Here is a 19563-nt window from a genome sequence, read left to right on the forward strand (position 1 = left end):
CCGCTCAAGCTGCCTTTGTGCGTATAGGAGGCCTTATACCTTTAGCAGAAGCCTTATTATAACAGTTATCATGGTTATTGTTTGCGTGTTTTGGAAAACAGGAGGTTTCGTCGCTTTCTCGTTCCTGCGATGAGCCGTTTTGAGGGGATTCGCTTTAATGCCGCACAGTCTGACTCTTAAGCTCCCTTACAGATGCTGAACATCTGTCAACGGTTCTCAGCAGTGTGACAGTGTGATGCCAGGAAACAGTCGATATATTTCAGCCCCAGTGCGCGGCATCTCTTCACAGTACAGTAGGGGTTCATTTCTGACTCTACAACTGGCAAGGTTTTCATTTAAAAACACATTTGGTGTTCAAATGAAGCGTCGGGGCCACAGCGGCATCCAATTTTAACGGAGACCACATTGATTAACCCGGTTTACCCAAATCCCATTCTGGTGCCCACAGAAGGGAAAAATAACAATCTGAGTGGAAGGTGCCACCTGATCAGTGCTCCTTCGGAGGAAACCGGCCTCAGCAGTGATTCTTCTGCCATCCGTGAGCTCCCCTCGAAGCAATCACAAACCCGCCCCTTATTGCCGCGTGCAGTTTAATGACTTCCCACGCTATGATTTCTGGGTAGGGAAGTGTAAATTGCCGCCGCTGTGGCGTCGCTTTAAGCAGAGTGAAAAACACGCGTCATAAGGTTACTGCGGCATCTGACAACTTGTGGCCAGAATTTAAAGGTTATCCACGAGAGGGGCTCCAATCCGAACCTCTTTCCTGTGGTTCCAATGAATTTTTGAGTGTGCACGGCGTGGCGACACACTGGAGGTCTTTGCATACAAAATGGTTGTAGAGTTTGAGCCCCCGAGGCTTTCCTGGGTCCAGTCCCGGGTACCGCTCCCTTTGACGTGATGACCGGAACATGCTCTCTGAGAGCAAACTTCTGCTTTTTAATGAAAGGTGTTCATCATCGCCTTGTCAGCAGCCGCGTGTGACTACGACAGGTTGGCGCCACTTAGTCTCCCCGGGGGGAGCCTCGGCTGTCAGGCCGAATTTGCAGTGCTGCCACTTCACCGTGACAGACGAACCAACCCCGGAGAGGAGAGCGGGGTCCACAAAATCGGCCCTCCAGTTGTCTTACCCTTATAACAACAAAAAAAAAAAAGGTAAATTGGATGACATTTGTGTCTTGGTTGAGTCCTCGGCTGCGGTTGTTTGGCGTTGCCGCGCTAGTCGCTCGGTGTTTACGTTCCATTCACCGCCCACGCCGGCACGTCACGATCCTCGAAAGGCCCTCGAAGGTCAGTGTGGCGGAGATGACCGGTCTCCCCCCCCCCCCCTTGGCCGCCACGAGCGAGTGCCCACGCTTTGCCCCAGTTCCTCTTGCATGGGTGATCCCAGGCGTAAGGGGGGGGGGGGGGGTAACAGTAATGCCAGCTGACATCCCGAGAAGCCGTGATTGCTGAGAGGGCTTAGTGGGGCGGCCTGGGTGGACGTCGGCGTGGGCGGGTGGCAGCGGAGGGGTAGGGGCCGTGTCTCGAAAAGGGACCTTTAACAGCCTTTTTAAAAGCCCTGAGAGGGCAGGCCTGACGCCAGCCACTCACGGGGGAGGAAGCACGGAGAGAGAGCCTAAAGGGGGAGGCGGGCCGGCGGGGGGGGGGGAGCAAGGGTTCCTGGAAGGCCTTTAGTCCTGCGACCCCCGCGATGATCCACACGCTACACGGCCGGAGCGCTGTAGTCACTGTGTAATTACAAGCGTTTGCACTAAATAATTCACGCTGAAGCACCCGCCGAAATAACATCCACTCATGGAATGCACCTCGGTGAGGTTTTTCCACTGCAGCCTTTTACGCCACTTTAGTCTTTGTTAGGTCGGCCCGGCCACGGATACAGACACATCCTGCAATACGATCCCGCGACCTGGCACCACTCAGCCCGAGCTCTCAGAGTGCTTTGTCTGACCTATAAAGGTTTGACTAAATTGGCTAATTTGCCGTGTCGGGTGCCATCGAAATCATCCGATTCTGTGGACAACCATCCATCGCCAGCTGGGGAAAAGAAATGACTTCATCCCCAAAAATACACACGTCCCGGGAAGCTTTATTACTCATTTCGGCAATAACTCCATCAGACTTCCAGTTGAGTTCCATATTTCATCTGGCGCTGAAGAACGAGTTTTCTGACAGTGAACATGAGAAATGCAGGAGACTCAATGGGCATGGCTGGAGGGGGGTGGGGGGGGGGGGGGGCGCAGCCTACCCACAGAAGATCACAGCAGTGGCCATGAATGCACCATGGAACACTGCTGTAGGCGAGCATAAGTCAACAGAGCCTAATGTGAGCCTTTGGTGCATGATGTTAAATAGATTGTGAAAATGCTCTTTTCATGACTAAGACGAAGCTTTTCATTAATCCTTGGAACTGAACCTGCCTTCGCAAAACCTACGAGAGTCCCTCGCAGGAAAGACAAGACACCCACTGTGGGCGAGAGGGACCTCAGAAGAGAGCTCTCATGGACGCCCCCCCTCCCCCCCCCCCCCCACTGTGTGCATTTGCATGTTTGTGGATATGTGTTAGGCATCATATGTGTGTGCGTACGTTGTAGGTGGATGTGGTTGCAACCGATATTTTCAGAACCTAAATCATATTCTGCTTTTTGTGTGCGTGCACATTAGTTGGTCAGAGGAGATATAGCTTCTTTTTTTTTGTTGCTTATCTTAAGGCAAGACATGTTAATTGTGGAGGATTAAATAAATAGCAGAGATTCAGTAAATAGTCACATGTGTGAAAGCTGATTAATCTCCTCCAGCTGCTTTTTTTTATTTTCTCCTCTATGAAAAATACCACAGGAATAAATCGCACACCTCAATTTAGCACAAATCCCTCACTGCTGGTTCCTTGCCTTCTCTTCGCCTTCCTTACTTCCGTCTCCCATTCTATTTTCCCAACATATTTATTCACTCACACAGTCGTGTGCAGCCTAAATTGTGAGGTTGTTACTAATGTAGAATATCACATAAATTGAGTTATGCCCGTGTGGCCGTGTGTACGTCTGCACCGGCCAAGTTTCGCTTTAACAGGCCAGCTGCACCGCGGGCGCCACGCGGTGCACCGCGGATCGAAGATAAAACAGGTTTCAATGTCAAACCGTCAGTGCGTCGTGCTTTGTTAAAAAAGAAGACAGAGACGGTTTAATCAGCCGTTGCGTGGTCGAATGAAATCACCGCGGGAATTCGGGAGGATCCAGATCAGCTAATTCTTGGGCGTAGCCGGCATACAGCGGGCGTGAAGCTGTCTTAATGTCCTGTCGATTCCCCCGGAAACTCGCACCCCCGCTAATCTCATCACAGGCGAGCCCGGCGATCCATTTCCCCGAGCAGAGCCGTTTTTTGAACCAAACACCTTCCTCCCAGCCGGCGGGCCGTGAGTGTGAGAACCCGAGCTGTCCGCAGGCCCGGGCATCCGTTCGTGAAGGTGTCTGAGCCAATAATTACGGCCCCTTTATCAACACCTGCGCTGAAAAGTGGTTGCTCCTTAGAAACCTTCTGAGCGAAAGAGGGAGTCGTTGCAGAACCGCAGGTTTATTTGACATGTTTTCCCATTTGAGAGTGAAGCTGCAGAGTGTTAAAGGTGGTGCATCGGCGGGGCTTTGTTACGAAAAGGCTTTATTGTGAAATGCTGTAGCATTCTCACTAGTGGATGCCGTAGTGCGAGAGCTGCATTTTAGAGAATAAGAAAAGCGTCGGCCCGCATGGGTTTGAAAGGAGACGCTCGCCGGGTTTCCGCAGTTTGAAAAACATTTGGGCGACGGATTAAAGGAACAACAACACAAAAGGCGTTTGGACTATCACATGAAGCCACAGCAGCTTCAGTGCTCCTTTGAAAGGAGGCTGCAACTGTCTGTGGAGACATGTGTTTCATTACCATTAAACTCCTTCCCCCGTCCTTTAGCAAAGCACACACAAGCAACATGAGCCCATTGTGCTACACCCGCGGCTATGTGGCTACGACGGCTTCAACTGTAGTCCGAACCTTTGTGTCTTTTTCGGGAAATGCGTTGAAGATGTCTGCCACTTTCTTACATAGTGGAGGCTTCAGTAGCTAAAAGAGCCAGTGATGTCACAGAGGAGCAAGTGGGGAGCAAAACAGAGCCAGCAGAGACTGAATGTTGTGCTGCTTTGATGAGTTGGAAACAAATACCAAAATGAATGAATGCTCCTCCATTTCTGTTGGTTGTTTAAATGAGCCAATGGTTGCTAGCATGTTGCAATGTCGCCTGTATAAGGTGACGATGTGTGTTTGCATCGTGTTGCGCTGCCCCCAAGTGGCCAAAGAACCAGTGAACGTTTAATAACGAACTAAAACACAGATTTATACCAACCTGGTTTATCTTGAATGGTACAGGAGTATAATAACCCGCGATTATTTTGTCACAAAGGTGTTTTTTATTGGTATTGAGAGGGAAGAACACTAGAAAACCTGCTACGTAAAGATCAGATAATAAAGATAAATCCTGGATATAAGTTTTATTAAAGAACCTGGGATGGCGTTTCGAGGGAATATGAGCACAAATGGGTTGAGCAGAGTAGACTGTTGCCTCCGGCCGGTTTCACGGACCCGAGCGGGAGCGTTGCTGCGTTGTTGGGTTTTACTCAGGCCGCTCTGGAGCTCCACTAGAAGAGCAGCTCAAAGAGCGTCTGTCCATCTATCTGAAGTCTTTCGTCGCTAGAAGCCCCTCATCAGTGCAAGGTTGCGAGGTTGTGAAGAAGAGAGATAAGATAGGGCTGAATATGATTTCTGAGAAGCCCGTACTTGAGTTTCTATTTTTCTTCAACATGCGATACGGGAAATGCACTGAAATCATGAAACATTACACGACCGCACATGAATGACAGTGGAAGAAATAACAGGTTATTGTTTACGACGAGGCGCCCGGGGCATTCACTCGATTGTTACTGTTATTATTATGTTGCGAAAGAAGGAAACAGAGCCCTTAATTATGGCAGCCGTTATTTAATGTTAAGAAAATGATGTATTCGAGTGCTGCACATTGATACTATCTTATGTCTGCTCACGTCTATGCAAACACAGTTTATTAATGCAAAGACAGGAATAGTGTGAGGCGAGGAAGGAAGGAGGGGAGGTGGTTGGAACGGAGGGGAGCTCGAGGGAAGCTGTGGGGGGGGGGGGGGGGTAAGGGAGAGAAAATCTCAAATGTGGATTTTGTGGATTTTACTTATTAAAATGTTTGTTTATATTGTGCCTGGTTGCTTTAACAAAATAGTAAGTGTTTGTTATGTTCCAGTTCCAAAATCACAAATCATGATTTTTTTATATTCTCGATATGCATAATTATCTGTGGTCGTAAGGCCATCACTTTACATTCTTGGTTCACCTCCACGGCCCTCACAGCGTTGTTTAACAGACATTCACAGCCAGGGACCAGCTGATGAACATAGTGGAGCACTTGGAGCCAAAAAAAAGACATATATTTCCCTATGGTAATGTTGGTGGAGACCAAAAATGGAGTTAAAAGGAGAGTGAATATTAGATTAACATTCATTCGGTTTGCTGACATATCAACTTAGGATGGGATGACATGTCAAATATGTTTCAGACCTTGTTTTTAAAGGCAAAGAGAGATTCTTCGTTTGAATATCGGTGCACTATTTGTTATTCCTTCCTACAATTTCAGTTTATTCCTCAGTGTATTCCCATTGGTAATTTTCTCATTCTATTACATTATGTATTCATCTTTGAATTAAAAAAATGTATGATCGAGTATGATGACACATCTTTGTTCAGAGTGCTGTTTTACTTAGACCTAAAAAAAGACTTTGGGTATTAAATAAAAAAATTTTAAAGGAAAACAGCCGTAACCGTAACTGCGTGTCTTTTATTGGGCGAGAGGGGAATTGGTTTCCAGCCAATCACAGGTAATACGTTCCGACCGCAAGCAAAATTGGCCCAAATTTGATTTTCCTTTTGTACGGCTTCTCCCGCACGTCAACTCGCAAACATAAACGCTGAGTTGAAGGCCGCGATGTGGGATTCTGCACAACAGCGTGCTGCATGGAATGTCTTTGTTATAGTTTTTTCACAGCGTTGAGGCCAGTTCTTCCCCGATTCTTATATTGAACACAATAAAACTAAATAGTGTAAAGAGCCAAACTAAATCTGAGCACTAACTACTTATTGAGCACTAAGTCTTGCACCGGAACGCAGCCGTAGAGACACATTCATGCTCACACGTCTTTGGACTTTGGGAGGAATGCAGAACCCCCAGAGCCCTTTTGGAAAAAACTAGAGTCTGCCTTTTTTTTGTCCAATTATGTTTTCTAATCTTGTTCTCCAAATGAATCGGTTAAATAAAAAACAAACAGGTAAATGGCCACAAAATGCGCACAAACATAAGCAATGGCTGCTGTTACAGGTGTAAAAAAAAGCCTAGAGCTATGTTTCTACTTCAATAGAGATATTTATTTGTTACTCACTTCAAAGTAGAATGGAGTACATGTTCCTTCTATCAATATCAAAGGTGTACAATCTCCAAAAACAAGTATATTGCCTTGTGTACTCTTCGGTGGTCGATAATGAACCAGACACTAATGAAACAAACCCTGCCGGGCGCTCAAAGCAAATTAAAGAAAACGCTTAGAAATATTTGAAGATCATCTCGCTCTCGTCTGGAGCTGCAGGCGTGGACTGATGATCTAATCGACGGAGGCATGGGGGCACCGTGAAATGGACTTGAGAATAGGTGAATGTAACTTGATGACAAATTTCGCAGGCGGGAGGCGGGAGGCGAGATGCTCTCGAACCCTGGTGTAAGATAATGTGTCTAATCCACTGCAGGGATGTTAAGTGCACTCATTTTACACTCCATTTCACACAACGCTGCCCGAGGAAGTGTATGATGACTCAGGAATAAACAAAGCATCGCTCTTCTGGAGCTTCCTGTTGTTGTTTCTCTCCTTCGTTAATCATTTCAAAGCCAATCGGGTTTTGTTCCACCCTGTTTTGGAGTTAATGGTATGTCGGGAATGTAGCAAGCGACGAATCCATGTTATGTCCAAAAATTCAATGGTAGTCCAAAGAAGGCGGAATTCCTCGGCGGGTTCGTTCACATAATGCATTACGGACGTTAAAATGCCATTTGAAGGATTTACAACCTAATGCACAAAATTGATCAACCTCGCGAGATGATGGTGTCCGTTTGAACGTTCGTTACAAGGGAAAATACTTCCCTTCCATTCATTAGTTGAAGAGAACATTCTCTCTCCAGGTTGCATTAGATCATTATATTTCAAAACAGACAATCTTCATTATGTTCTTAATACAAATCACCCATCCCCAGCGACTTCAAGCAATGTTATACATTATGAACATACAAAAATAACATAAGTAAAACACAACAAAGCTGTCCTCGTAGGGATGCAATGGAGTGCAAATGACCAAATGAAATCATGCGAGCTTTGGTGCTTAGAGGATAAATAGGTGTGTGCATGAGGGTGTGTGCACACATGCATATGTAAACGCACATAAAGGCATGAGTTAGTGCAGAGATTTCCATTCTGCTATGCATTTTTCTCAGATCTTGTGACCTGTGTTTTTTTCATTTGGAATTAAAACTGAGCCTGCTGTGTTTGAAGTGTAGCCCTGGTCCTCATTTCCCCGCTCTTTACTAAGGGATTGTTTGGGAAACCTCCCCAGTGAGCAGATGGCGTCTGCTGGGAGGAGAATGAAGCTAGAACCTGGGCTACACTGCACACACATTTCCCATTTCCAGCCCAAGCCTTAGTGAGAGAGGAGCCCATATGGGCCTATCGGGGATTTAACCACGGGTCTGTTTTGGGAAACAGTGCACACGTTGGTTTATTGCAGCCTTGCTCTCGCAGCAGTTAAAGTAAAACAATGTGGACATTGGTGAGAGCTGGCTGGAGAAGAAGCTGCCCCTCCCCCACCCCACCCCACCCCACTCCCACCTCTCACACACACACACTTGGAATTATTTCAAACACTTTGATCATTGTGGTTGCCATCAATCAAATAGGTTCATTATTTGACCCCTCCGCCAGCAGAATTCAATGTAAAAAAAAAAAACACATTTGTATTCTCTGTGGAGGCTTATCTACAGTATGCTGCTGTGTCCTCATGTATTATTAACCAGAGAATGAGGCAATGCTAGTATCTCTGCATAGCTGCTTGCAATCTGCCCCATGACACATTAAAGAGAACTTAGCAGCTGTAAAAGCAGGGGTCTTACGCTGAGTCTGCACTCGCTTAACTAACTCGGAGGATAAGATAAGCTGTGGAAAAGCACGGAAAAGTCAATCTGAGAAGGTTTAAATAAGCCCTGCACCTTCCTGCTGCCACAATCTACGCAAACAGTATTCCCCCCCAATCTCTCTCCGGGGGAGATTTCTTCAGCTCGCTTTGTAGCGGGATCCAGGTGGGCTATCAGTCCCCGCAGTTGTGAAGAACATGCCAACAAGAATAACCCAAAGTGGGACATAAAATCTATCTCGGGGGGGCTCAGAGGCTGAATGAGATTGAATTAAAATCTCCCTTTTGCTGAGTCAGGCTCTTTAGATAATTACTTAGTGATATGAGGAACATTTCCCTTCTTGGCTGTAAGTTCAGAGGGAATGCAGACAATGGCATATTTGGACTGCAATCATCGCAGTCCCCCCACACACCATGAATTGGAGCAATGAGAGTAGAATAGCACAAAGCTAATCTCCGGCCCCACAAAAAGGCCTAAGGGAGTAGCGATTGGGAGAGGTATTAATACCCAGGTTTATTTGTTCCTTTGTCCGATATCTTTTCTTGTCTTGTGGTCCTTGACCTCTAAACCTCCGGCCTTCGTTAATGCCAGCAGAGAAAACCGTGTACATGCAAATACAGCATAATAAACATCCCTGTCAACAAAATAATGGCCTCGAAGTAACAGCCACGCATGCCTAAGTAGCCTATTAAAGTTCACTCCTGGGTACACAGCAGCAGTCTCACATCAGCAGTTCTGCCCGCCGTCCACAATCCCGCCTCCACGGCCGGGAGGCTGCACATCTGCACCGCACAGTGACTGATTCATACGCCGTGCGACCCCCCACCCCCCACCCCAACTAAGGTGCTCCCCCTGCGGGACTCTACTTGTTACAGTGCCGAAAGGGAGCCGAGAGGAGAGGGGTGGAGAAAAGATAAATCTCGGGGGGCCAGGGCTGAAGAAGTGGAATTCACGGAGACAATCTGGATCGCCTTGTATTAAAGAAAGAAACAAAAAACTTGTTCACGGTTTGGTCTGATCTGTGCTTTCCAAAGAGATATATATGGATATATATAGTATTTAAATATAATCATGTAAACCCTCGCGCCTCTGCAGCGCAGCAGAAGACCGGAGCTCCACGCAGAACGCTGCGCCTTAACGCGCAAAAACAATCGATGCACCTTCAGCCTGGGCGTTGCACTTAAGTCAATCCACTGATCCGACTTTTTAAAACTATGAAAACATTATGAATCACTGATTCATTTAAGTACTATACAGCATTGAAACATTCAAGTGGCATGCACAATGTTTTTCGCCTGCATGCCCCAAATGCGCGTCATGATCAGTATGTTTTCAATGCTGCGCCTTTGCAATCGAGTCAATTTAAGTCACGACCGGTTTTTAACACATTTGTCTGCCATAAATGACCCATATTTTCAGCTTGGGTGGCCGTACTTACCCCTATCTCTCGCGCACGAAGAATCCTTTTACACGAATTGAACCATATCCAAAGCGAAAATCGTACCTTTTGGCGTCTTTCATGTGTGAAGCGAGTGTTTCCCGAGCGGGTCTGTCTTAAAAATGTTTTAATTAACATCTAAACATTGTTTTTGAACGGTGTCCAAAAGGAATCCACACGCATTTCGATGCTGCGTCGATCCCCCCCCCCAAATCATTGCGAGCGCTGTCCACGGAAAAAGTGGTGCTGAAAGTCTCCGGTCCGAACTTCAGGCTCTCTGCGAATGAAACAAATGGCACGTCCACTCACAACCACATCTCCCGTGGAGACAGGATCAGATTTTGACGGGATAATGGAGCGGAGAGACGCGAGTCCCGCACCCGAGGCGAGGGCATTTCCAAGCTGATGGGCGGGAGAAGATATGCGCCCCGCGCGCTGGATGTGATTGATGTTACAAGCATCGCAGCACACCGCCTTTATCGGGGAAGAAATGCACCATCAATGGAAAGGGGGCTGGAAATGTGTGAATGCTAGATTACTGCATGTAATCCGGGCAGCGTTTGACGGGGGGCTGCATAGTGGAGGAGTTACGTTTCGCTTCCATTTGTTAAATTAATAACGTTGATTTGGTCTTGCGTTTCAGCACAGATTTCAATGTGTGCTTTTATACACTGACTTCTCCATGTGAGGTTTAAAACTCAAGCACACTGGCTCTCTGCACTGGCAGTTGAGTCGAATTAAACAAGATTTTTGGGAGACAACCGTGTAATAATGTGTGCTAAACAATTGGGAGAAGATGCCCCAATTCTATTCAAACACAATAATACTGTCTGATATTAGGGTGTTCCGGGACGATCTATATATCTGCAATCAACTCAATTCTCACGGTGATAACAAAATATGGGGTGTGCTTGGTTCAAAATGTGAAACTGGGTTGACTCAAACGTTACAGGTGCTTTTTTTGCACGGCTTTTCTCAACGCGTCCGGGGTGCTGTGCGAAGTCCAATCAATGTGTGGGAAAATTCAATCCTCCAGGTTTGATCGCGTGTATGTGTGCAGTGTGTAGCTGCGTGAGCCTGTTTGTCTCATTGTCAGCAGCCACATTCTGCAGCAGGAGAATAAAGGAAATTATGCCCAAGGGCATGTCTAAATACGCAAAACATAAGACAGCAAAATAATGGCAGAGAGAGTTTTAAATCGAGCATGGAGCTTTATTGCTTCAATCCGTAAAGCAATTGATGGATCAATCTCATGACTGTTATCCTGCAAAAGGCTGTCATGTATGTGTGCAGAGACAAAGTACCTCCTCATCTATCACGTTCACTATGGCACCGGCAGAACTGGGCGGATTGATTCGTTTTCCACGGTGTCCAACAGAAGGCCTGCGGCGATAACTCTGTCTTTGCGCAGCTGCTCCTCCCGATCGTACAGGGCCGAGCGGTGGTGTGCATGGAGACCTTCACAGGTCTGAGTGGGTCACACCTGTGGAGTGTGGGGCTGGCTCACATCAAGGGAAATGGGGAGGAGGTTGTGTGTGGTGGTGTGTGTGTGTGTGTGTGAGGGGGGGGTTCCTCGGGGATGTGTGTCATGTCTCTGTGGAGCCCGCAGGCAGCTGAGCCTCTGAATATTCATCCCCACCTCTATTGGAGCAAATTCCTGCTACAAAGCTGACTGACTGTGAGCTGCCAGGGGACCGTATAAGTCATGCAAAAATTAAACAAACTAAAAAGAAATCACAGAGCTAACTTGTGCACATTATTGAACTAAGTGTTTTTACATATTTGCATTACCCCACAAACGATCCGCTCTCTTCCTTCCGTGAGATCCTTAAATCATTGTTTTTCTTTTTAGGAGGAGTTAGCATTCGAACTGAATTATTCGTCCCTGGAGCCCGCTGTGAAAGTTATTTCCACCAGTAAACCCATTCCCGCTTTGCACTGGGAGACGGTCTTGTTGAACACGTCTGCTCTGAGGATAACATGTCCTCCTCGTCCTCCTCTGCGCAGGGTGAACCCTGGAGATTACTTGTTTCAATTAGCTACGGGGCGACGAGAATTTAAGCCATGTTAATTCCAGTCACTAGTGAAAGTCCCAGCGCATTGAACTATGCACTAAACCACTGAGGCATAATCGCATGCCCCCAGACGTTCTCATTTCATGGATACATTAGGGGAATTAGCCAAAATGCAAATTCTGAGGTCACAATATGTTCTGTTTATTGATGGGATTCATTAAAGAGCAGAACTCCTGCAGTATTTTGTAGAATTGTAGAAAAGTGTCTCTCTGCTTATCACGGCTGACCTGTGTCTGCTGGCTTGGTCCAATCACAAAGAAAAGTCCAAGACATTAAAGAGAATGTGGCTTTAAATAACTTGTTTCACTAAATAAATGTTGAGTAAAATGATGAAGCAAAAGCTACTTTAAATAAGAAGACGAAGAAAGAGGGAAGAGTCTGTCAATACGAATGAATAATAATCTACCAGCTGGAATAAAATATGTTGTTTGTATCTCACATCTTTAATTCATCTGTTATTGACCTCTGCGGCTCTGCTGACTATCTGTTGGCATGTGAGTGTCTTACTGTCTAACACACCCACAAGTTGGAAGACGTGGAATGTGACTCAGTTTGTCAACGTCTGTTAAACAGTATTTCATAGAATATGAACCGTCCAGGCGGGGTGCGATACATTGGTTTGGGATAGTGGCTGGAACACAGTAGTCACAGGTGTGGCCTTTGAACTCAAAAAGCTTTTTATATAACAGCCTGGATGTGACAGTACGAGTAGCATCTAAAGGCTACAGCGTGTTCACAGGGAAAAGCTGCACATTTCATGTGCAGTGCACTCGCAAACCCTGAGACGGACTACACCGCGTTACGCATAAAGAGGGATGGATTTACCACTAAAGGGCTGTAGTGATGTTCAGAATAAAAAAACTTAAATAAGCCTTGATTTACATCGCATTCATGAAAGCATTCTGAATTTGTGTGTTTGTTTTTTTAGATCAATAATGCACCAATAAAGAGATTGGTCCTCTTTGATGCAATGCATCTTTAAAGGCGTATTTCAAACGCCACGTGGGCCACAACCGCGACAATTAGTCAAATTGTAAAAGTTTGTCATCTATGACAGACGTCAATCCATTAATCCTTTTGTAAATAACTGAGGAAAATGAAAGTATTCAGGGGTGAAAGTGAAATGATCTGCCAGTTGGAGGATCGAAATCACAAAAAAAGGCAAAAGAGTGAAGTATGTGGATGTTATATGTACCTTTAATCTAAAAATATGAGTATCCTGTGGGTGTCTGCTGAGTAGAGTGGAAGCACACTCATTTCACTTTTTCTTACATGTTGGTGCAGGATATTTTTGCCATTTGGAAAATGACGCCGAAACAAATGATGTAAGCCATAATTATTCAAGGCAAAGTTGCTTCACTTTGACAGACGTTTGTGAAGTGACGAGCCTGATGTCATCAACGAACCGATACACCTTTTTTTCTGTGACGTCACCTATGTCAATCTTTATACAGCATATGGTTTGTATTTCATTGATTCATATGTTTTGATATAGGCTACTGCGTGCATGCATGATCTCTTTGATTATAGGCTATTAGAAGTTGTTTTTTAATGTCACTAGAAATAGGAGTTTGGCCCGGCTGTAACTGGCATGGCAGCGCCCCCTACTGGTTAGGAGTTTTAACAGCATCATAACAAATACCCGTAAAAGGTTTAGTGTGCTAGGATTGCAAAATGCTTGAAAAAGGTATATATACGGATTCATGGTGCTTTGCATCCAAACATAAAATCTAACCGTTCATGGGTGATACGGGTAAAGCCAAGCTTCTTATCATTATATATTTCTACCGCATCACAAAAAAGATGAATGTTAGTCTTTTAATGCTCTTTTTCTTTTTAGCTTTTCAATTAAACACATACTATTGTTCTAATTATAATTTCTTGACACAGAACTGAAATAGCATCCGCTTGCTGTGCACCGTACAGTGGAAGCACAGTGTCACTTTAAGCCCAGTACATCACAACACGGGCAAATTGCTTTTCTTATACATGTGAAGCCGAGCACAATCTATTCTGACCTCGGGCCGAACAACACAATCTCCCACTTATTTAGTCATTAAAGTGCATATTTACCTGGAGACAAAAGGTGCTCGGAAGGTTAATGTTGCCAATATCTTTCTCTACCTTTGATTAAACAAACCTCAGCCCCGGCACAGCTGGTGGTTGTGTGTCGCAGTGCCTCCTTCCCAGGGTTGCCATATTAAGGGATGTAACACGCGGGTTTCCTTGCTCATTAAGCCTTTGTCACAGCGGGGGCTCCGGTTATGACGGCTCCGTCCGTCTGCTCCTGTAATAAGATGAACCAAGGGCTAGGTTTATCACACTTTTACTACTTTATTATACCTTCTTCTTCTACAGGGATTCGCTTTTACCAGATATTTTGTATCTGAAACTTTTTTTTTACAGTCTCCCCTTAAGTTCTCTCTGTGACTTCCAGCAAGTTTCAAACTACTGAGTTATCAAATTTATTTGCCATCAAAACCTATGCTGTCATTTTTAGCAATGTTGATAGAAACCCTTAAAAGAAATGCACTTAACCAGTGTAACAAGTTAACAAGATTATAGTTTTCTGGCGGCAGATAATACAATAAACTTCTGCAAATTACTTTTTTTAAATGTGTAGAAATTCATTTCATTTATATCTTCATAGTTAACAGCTGTTGACGTGTATGAGCTAAAATTTGTTTTGGATAATTGTCTTTTAATCTTTGCAAAATAATAAATGACATAGACATCCTAAACATCCCATATTGTGAAGAAAGACAAAATAATAAAATAAACAGAAGCTGAAGAAAAAGAAGCAGAGACAGAGGGAAAATAGAGAGTGATTTAAAATTATACAGTGGTCCATTACCATTGTCAGATAGTTCCATTAGCGATCGGGGTGAAAATGGCCCCTGAGTAAACACTATAATTAGGCCATGTTTGAAATAAAGAAGAGTTGGTGAAACCGGCTGCTGCTCCTCATGTGGTGCAGCGGAAATATAACAAAAACACAACTTAGCAGAGCTCTTTGTCAGACTCTTGTTTCCTAGCACCAGGCAGGATTTTTGGTCCATTACTGGCATAGTTTGGTTTGTCATGTCAGTTTGATTTATTCACAGTTAAATATGCCTCAAGTTGCACGAGCATTCCTGAGCTACTGTGAAACGGTGCTTGGACCGACCACTGGGTCACTCACGCAGTGGGCGGCTGGCCCGGGCCTCCGTGGATCCACAGAGCCCTCTGACACGCAACACTGCTCCGTGTTGAGTGCGGTTGAGGAGCAGATCGTCAGCAGCTTGACCTCATGTCTTCATCGTAAAAGCTCAGAGGCTAAACTGCAGTAGCTGAGTAGGACTCAGGTTTCTTTTCCTTTTTAAATCATCCTACCAGCTGGCCACGCGTGAACCATTTGCCTTACATACGTTTTTCAACACGAAGCTGAGCGCGAGAGTCGCCCGCTGCTCTCCTTAACTGCAATTTTGTGTAGACGGTCAATGATTTTATAAATAAGTCGGAAACATTTGTGTCCATTGAGCGGCACACCTCTTTGAAATCGGACTCGTGCTGCGCCGTATTCACGGAGAGACGTGCGTGCCCTCTCCTGGACATGAAGGGGACTCTGTCTCCGCTCCTTCCTGCGAATCCCTGCTAAAGAGAAGTGGTTGCCGTAGCAACTGCAGATAGTGCAAAAAGAAAGAGAAAGCTCTCTGTGTGACCCTATACTGATACGCTTGATTGTGTAAATCGTGCTGTTGTCCTCCTGAAGGCGTAGAAAGCTAAAAGCACAGGAGGAACCACCATAGATGTTGTATTTTATAGTGTTTTAATAGTATTTTATAGTAAGTTGTATTTTGGATTCAGTCTCACCTGCAGTTGAGCTGAATCTTGATAATAAAATAGTAAAATAAATGTATCCCCATCAACGTAGCTGGAGAAAATCAAACGCTACGTTATAGTACATTCAGGAGTTTGAGCACATTCTTCAGTGTTAATACCAAACAGAATTGTCCTTTCACTGCTCTCTAAATATCTGTATTGGTTTAACTCCTGAATTCTGCTTCAAAAAATATAATATATATTATTACAAAGGTTTAATTATGATTATAAGTTAATGCTGCCATTAACGACTCACAGCTAGACGGCCACATCACACTCAACTAATTTAATGGCACCTTAAAATAACTTTAATAGGACATATCAGCAGCAACTAAGCTCAACACAGGGGTGTTAATAAATGGTCATATAAGAAGTCGTCAGAGAAAGTTAAGATGCACTTCATTCTATGTCTCTGTATGTGTGTTGGGAGAAGGGTTAGGGTGATTAGAAACTAGAGGGAATGTAAGTAAATAAGATGAGAGGAAGCTGTATTGATCCCTAGTGGGAAATTAGATTATTTAGACCAATAAAAGCAATGGGACTTCAACCAGTGAAAGAATATAAGCTAATAAGCCACCATAACGACAGAATAAACAATTATGGTTTTGTGTCACAACTCATTATGCTCACAATTTGTACTGTGGGTAAATTGGACTGTGGAGACTGAAGAGTTGGTGAATCCAATATTTCTGAAACAAGGGTTGGTTTTAATGCTTCACAGGTTCGCAGTTACATCTTTGCTTCATATCCTGTTCGCCTTAACATGTATTTTTTTTATGCAAGTCTGCATTTCACCCCCTGAAATCACTAATGATGCTCCCACACAAAACATTTTGATTGGCACAGAGGAAACCTCCTCCACATCTATTTCTACTGTCATTGCTGAAGGCAGCAGGTTGAGACCACGTTTAAGTGTACGTTGGCAGACTCATTATGGAGCTTTCTTTAGAAAAGCCCTCTGCAGAACTTCTGCACTTGGTGCTGAGTTAGTTGTTTGATTGATGATGATGACCTACTCTATAAATTAAACAGTATTTGATTGAAATAGTGTCTTGCAAATTTGAATCTGTGTAGAGATGTGACATGAGAGTAAACGGCTGCTGTACATTAGAGTTGTCCAAACTCATTTACAGGCTCCGATCCAAAGATTATCATCTAATGATCAGTTCATGCAAAAGTACAGATTATCCTGCATAAATAATCTGATGTGAATACATGTTAAATAATGCTCAATCAAACCAATATTCTCCTTCAAATAAAGGCCTGTTTTCAATTTAAAAGTGTCAAACACTAATAAATACGGAGTAGGTAATGTGAAGTTTGAGCATATTGTAGTCTACCCATCATTACAAGCTTTGTCCCATATTCAAAAATGATCATCTTACCAACTTTGAAGGGGACCATTTTCCCCCAAATCTTCACAGGTAAACCTTTAGGTTCTTCTCATTGTCAAAACTATCCTTCAATCAAAGTGTCATATTTTGGCATGCTCACGTGCGATTTTAACATTGAGTGCGAGTTGCTAGTTCAACATGTTCAACATGTTCAACATGTTCCAGCATGTGGAATTCGGCCTTTCAAGATGATCAAATGTGTGTAGTTTAGAATGAAATGAATAATTACAACAACAGTGTCCAAAATACACGTTTTCTAAAGTGATTACGCATTATTATTTGTCATCATAAGATTTAGTCTTAAGAAGAAAAACAAACATTAATTAAAAACAACATTGTAACAACAACAACATTCATTAATTGTCATTAGTTGAGATTAATGAATTTCAAAGTGTGCAATTATTTATTTATTTTAATCTATTGATGCTAAATGTCTCCTACAGCTTAATATCTCTATTTCAGAAAAAGCACAATCCACCAACAGAAAAAAAGGTTCTTAAATGGTTCTTTAGAAGGCTCTAGATTCTACGAAGAACTGTCACCTTCTTAAGAACCATTTTAACCATTGGATGGTTCTACGTGTTTTTAAATGGTTCTTTGAGATATTATTCTATTCATTTTCACACTCTGGCAGGCAGGATGTTGGACACCTCTGCTCTATGAGATCACCATAGCAAATATTTTCTCTTTGCACTGAGTCATTTCCCTTGTTAATGTAAAGCAGCTGTACTGTCAGTGATCCTGAAACCCATGTGGTACTTTCTTAAAAGTAATCAGTCATTTGAGTAAAATGAACGTGGCTGAATGATTTGATACAACCAGGCACACTGATGCAGGCGCTGCGTGTCTTCACAAACAATAAAGAGCTCACACAGCTACAAACACATTCTTATTCCCTTTGTTGGTGTTGACACTGTTGTGTATCACGCAGGATCCAATTGTTCTGTAGGTTCGGCATAAATTTAATATGTTTACAATCCATGCACTGAACATTTCACTAGTACGTAAGGCAGCTATTGTTTACTATGTTCACTCAATCTGTATTACCTAACTTATCATATGTCCATTTGCCTTTTGTAAATTATGTTTATAGTTCCTGCTTTAAGTCTACCTACATTTAAATGCACTAATCAACCTGTATAATGTGTACATATTACCTCAATCAATCTGCATATCCCATATTATATAACTTCTATCTGTAAGATATTTATTATTATCTGTATACTTGTACCTCCTACTATTGCACTTCTGGTTAGATGCTAAATTGCATTTCGTTGCTGTGTACTTGTACATGTGTAATGACAATAAAGTTGAATCGAATCTAATAAAGAATCTCACATCTCACTCAATAATAATATTAATAATAATCATATCTTAATCTATAGCATCCAATGTGTGAAATGAAATGACTTGTCTGAGATGGAAATACATAATGTTACCTCTTTACAGGGCTTTCTTCTCCTCCGGCTGCTTTTCTTCGTTTTCGTCCCTTTGCACCAGAGAGTTTGGACTGATGTCACGTTATCTTGATCCCATGTGGGCCCATTGCCTTGCAACGCACTCAACCATAAGCTCCGCTGGGCGTGATAGTCGTTTTATAGTGGTTTTATTTCACCTGCGTTTTATTTCGTTAATCAAAGTGTTTGGGAGAAAGATGTGTAATGATAGAGGGCGCCCCCCCACGAATTTGGCGCCCTAGGCGCCCGCCTTGGTCGCCTCTGGGAAGGCCCGGCCCTGGTCATATATATATAATAAAGAGCAGAGATTGTCAAGTGGGAATATATTGTTGCCGCACAAGAGGTGTCTAAACAAATGTACAGGCTGAGCTCCATAACTTAAAATTATCGTTATGCTCTATTAAAATTGTTTAATTATCACCCAACCAACGTGCACAGTCTGAGGATAAAAAAGTAACAGATTACAGAGGCTGAAACAGGCAAATGTTGGCTTGAAAATGAGTTGTAGGTCTATTGACTAACTACTTTTCTTGTTTGTATTGTTATTGCTTAAAATGTTGGATTGAAAATGAGTTGCACTAATGACTAACTAGTCACTTCCCCTGTTTGTATTGTTATTGCTTATTGCTTCTGTTTTTACCATGTAAAGTCCATTTGAAAACCAAGCCATTTTCAGGCCACTCCTCAAAAATGGCATAAAAAGAGTTTATCTCTGCAACCACATGAATAATCTGGGTTTTATTTTTTTGTCAAAGTGTGTAAATATCAGTCAATGTATCAGAGGTTAGGACAAAATGAAGATGGCACGCTGCACAAAAAAAGGCTTCTGGTTAGCCTTAAAAAATATATATATACCTTCAGGATGATAGTCCTTTTGGAATTTGGAACAGTAAACCTGTACAGTTTAAAAAGGCAACTAATTGAAGTTCACAGTTAAATAAAAGATAATTAAAATAAATGAATTAGGGTTGCTGTTATTAGATGGAGGATTACCTAATATATTAGTTATGTAAACACGGGTTAAACACATTTGTGATACTAACCGTTTTAAATAGACACGTTATA

The 19563-nt window shown here is 43.4% G+C and overlaps 1 protein-coding gene across 3 annotated transcripts in view; it reads right to left on the reverse strand.

Annotated features, from left to right (window-relative positions):
* grm4 (glutamate receptor, metabotropic 4) overlaps window positions 1-10221 on the reverse strand; it is an 88563-nt gene extending 78342 nt beyond the window's left edge. The window contains exon 1 of one of the 3 annotated variants that reach the window (XM_037490365.2): window positions 9712-10221. The gene's annotated coding sequence lies outside the window, so the exon portion shown is untranslated. The remainder of the gene's footprint in view (window positions 1-9711) is intronic. The other 2 variants (XM_037490364.2, XM_037490363.2) reach the window with 2 other exon arrangements.
* Between the last annotated feature and the right edge of the window lie 9342 nt (window positions 10222-19563).

The sequence above is a fragment of the Pungitius pungitius genome, chromosome 8, assembly GCF_949316345.1.
Source record: "Pungitius pungitius chromosome 8, fPunPun2.1, whole genome shotgun sequence".
Taxonomy (NCBI): Eukaryota; Metazoa; Chordata; class Actinopteri; order Perciformes; family Gasterosteidae; genus Pungitius; species Pungitius pungitius.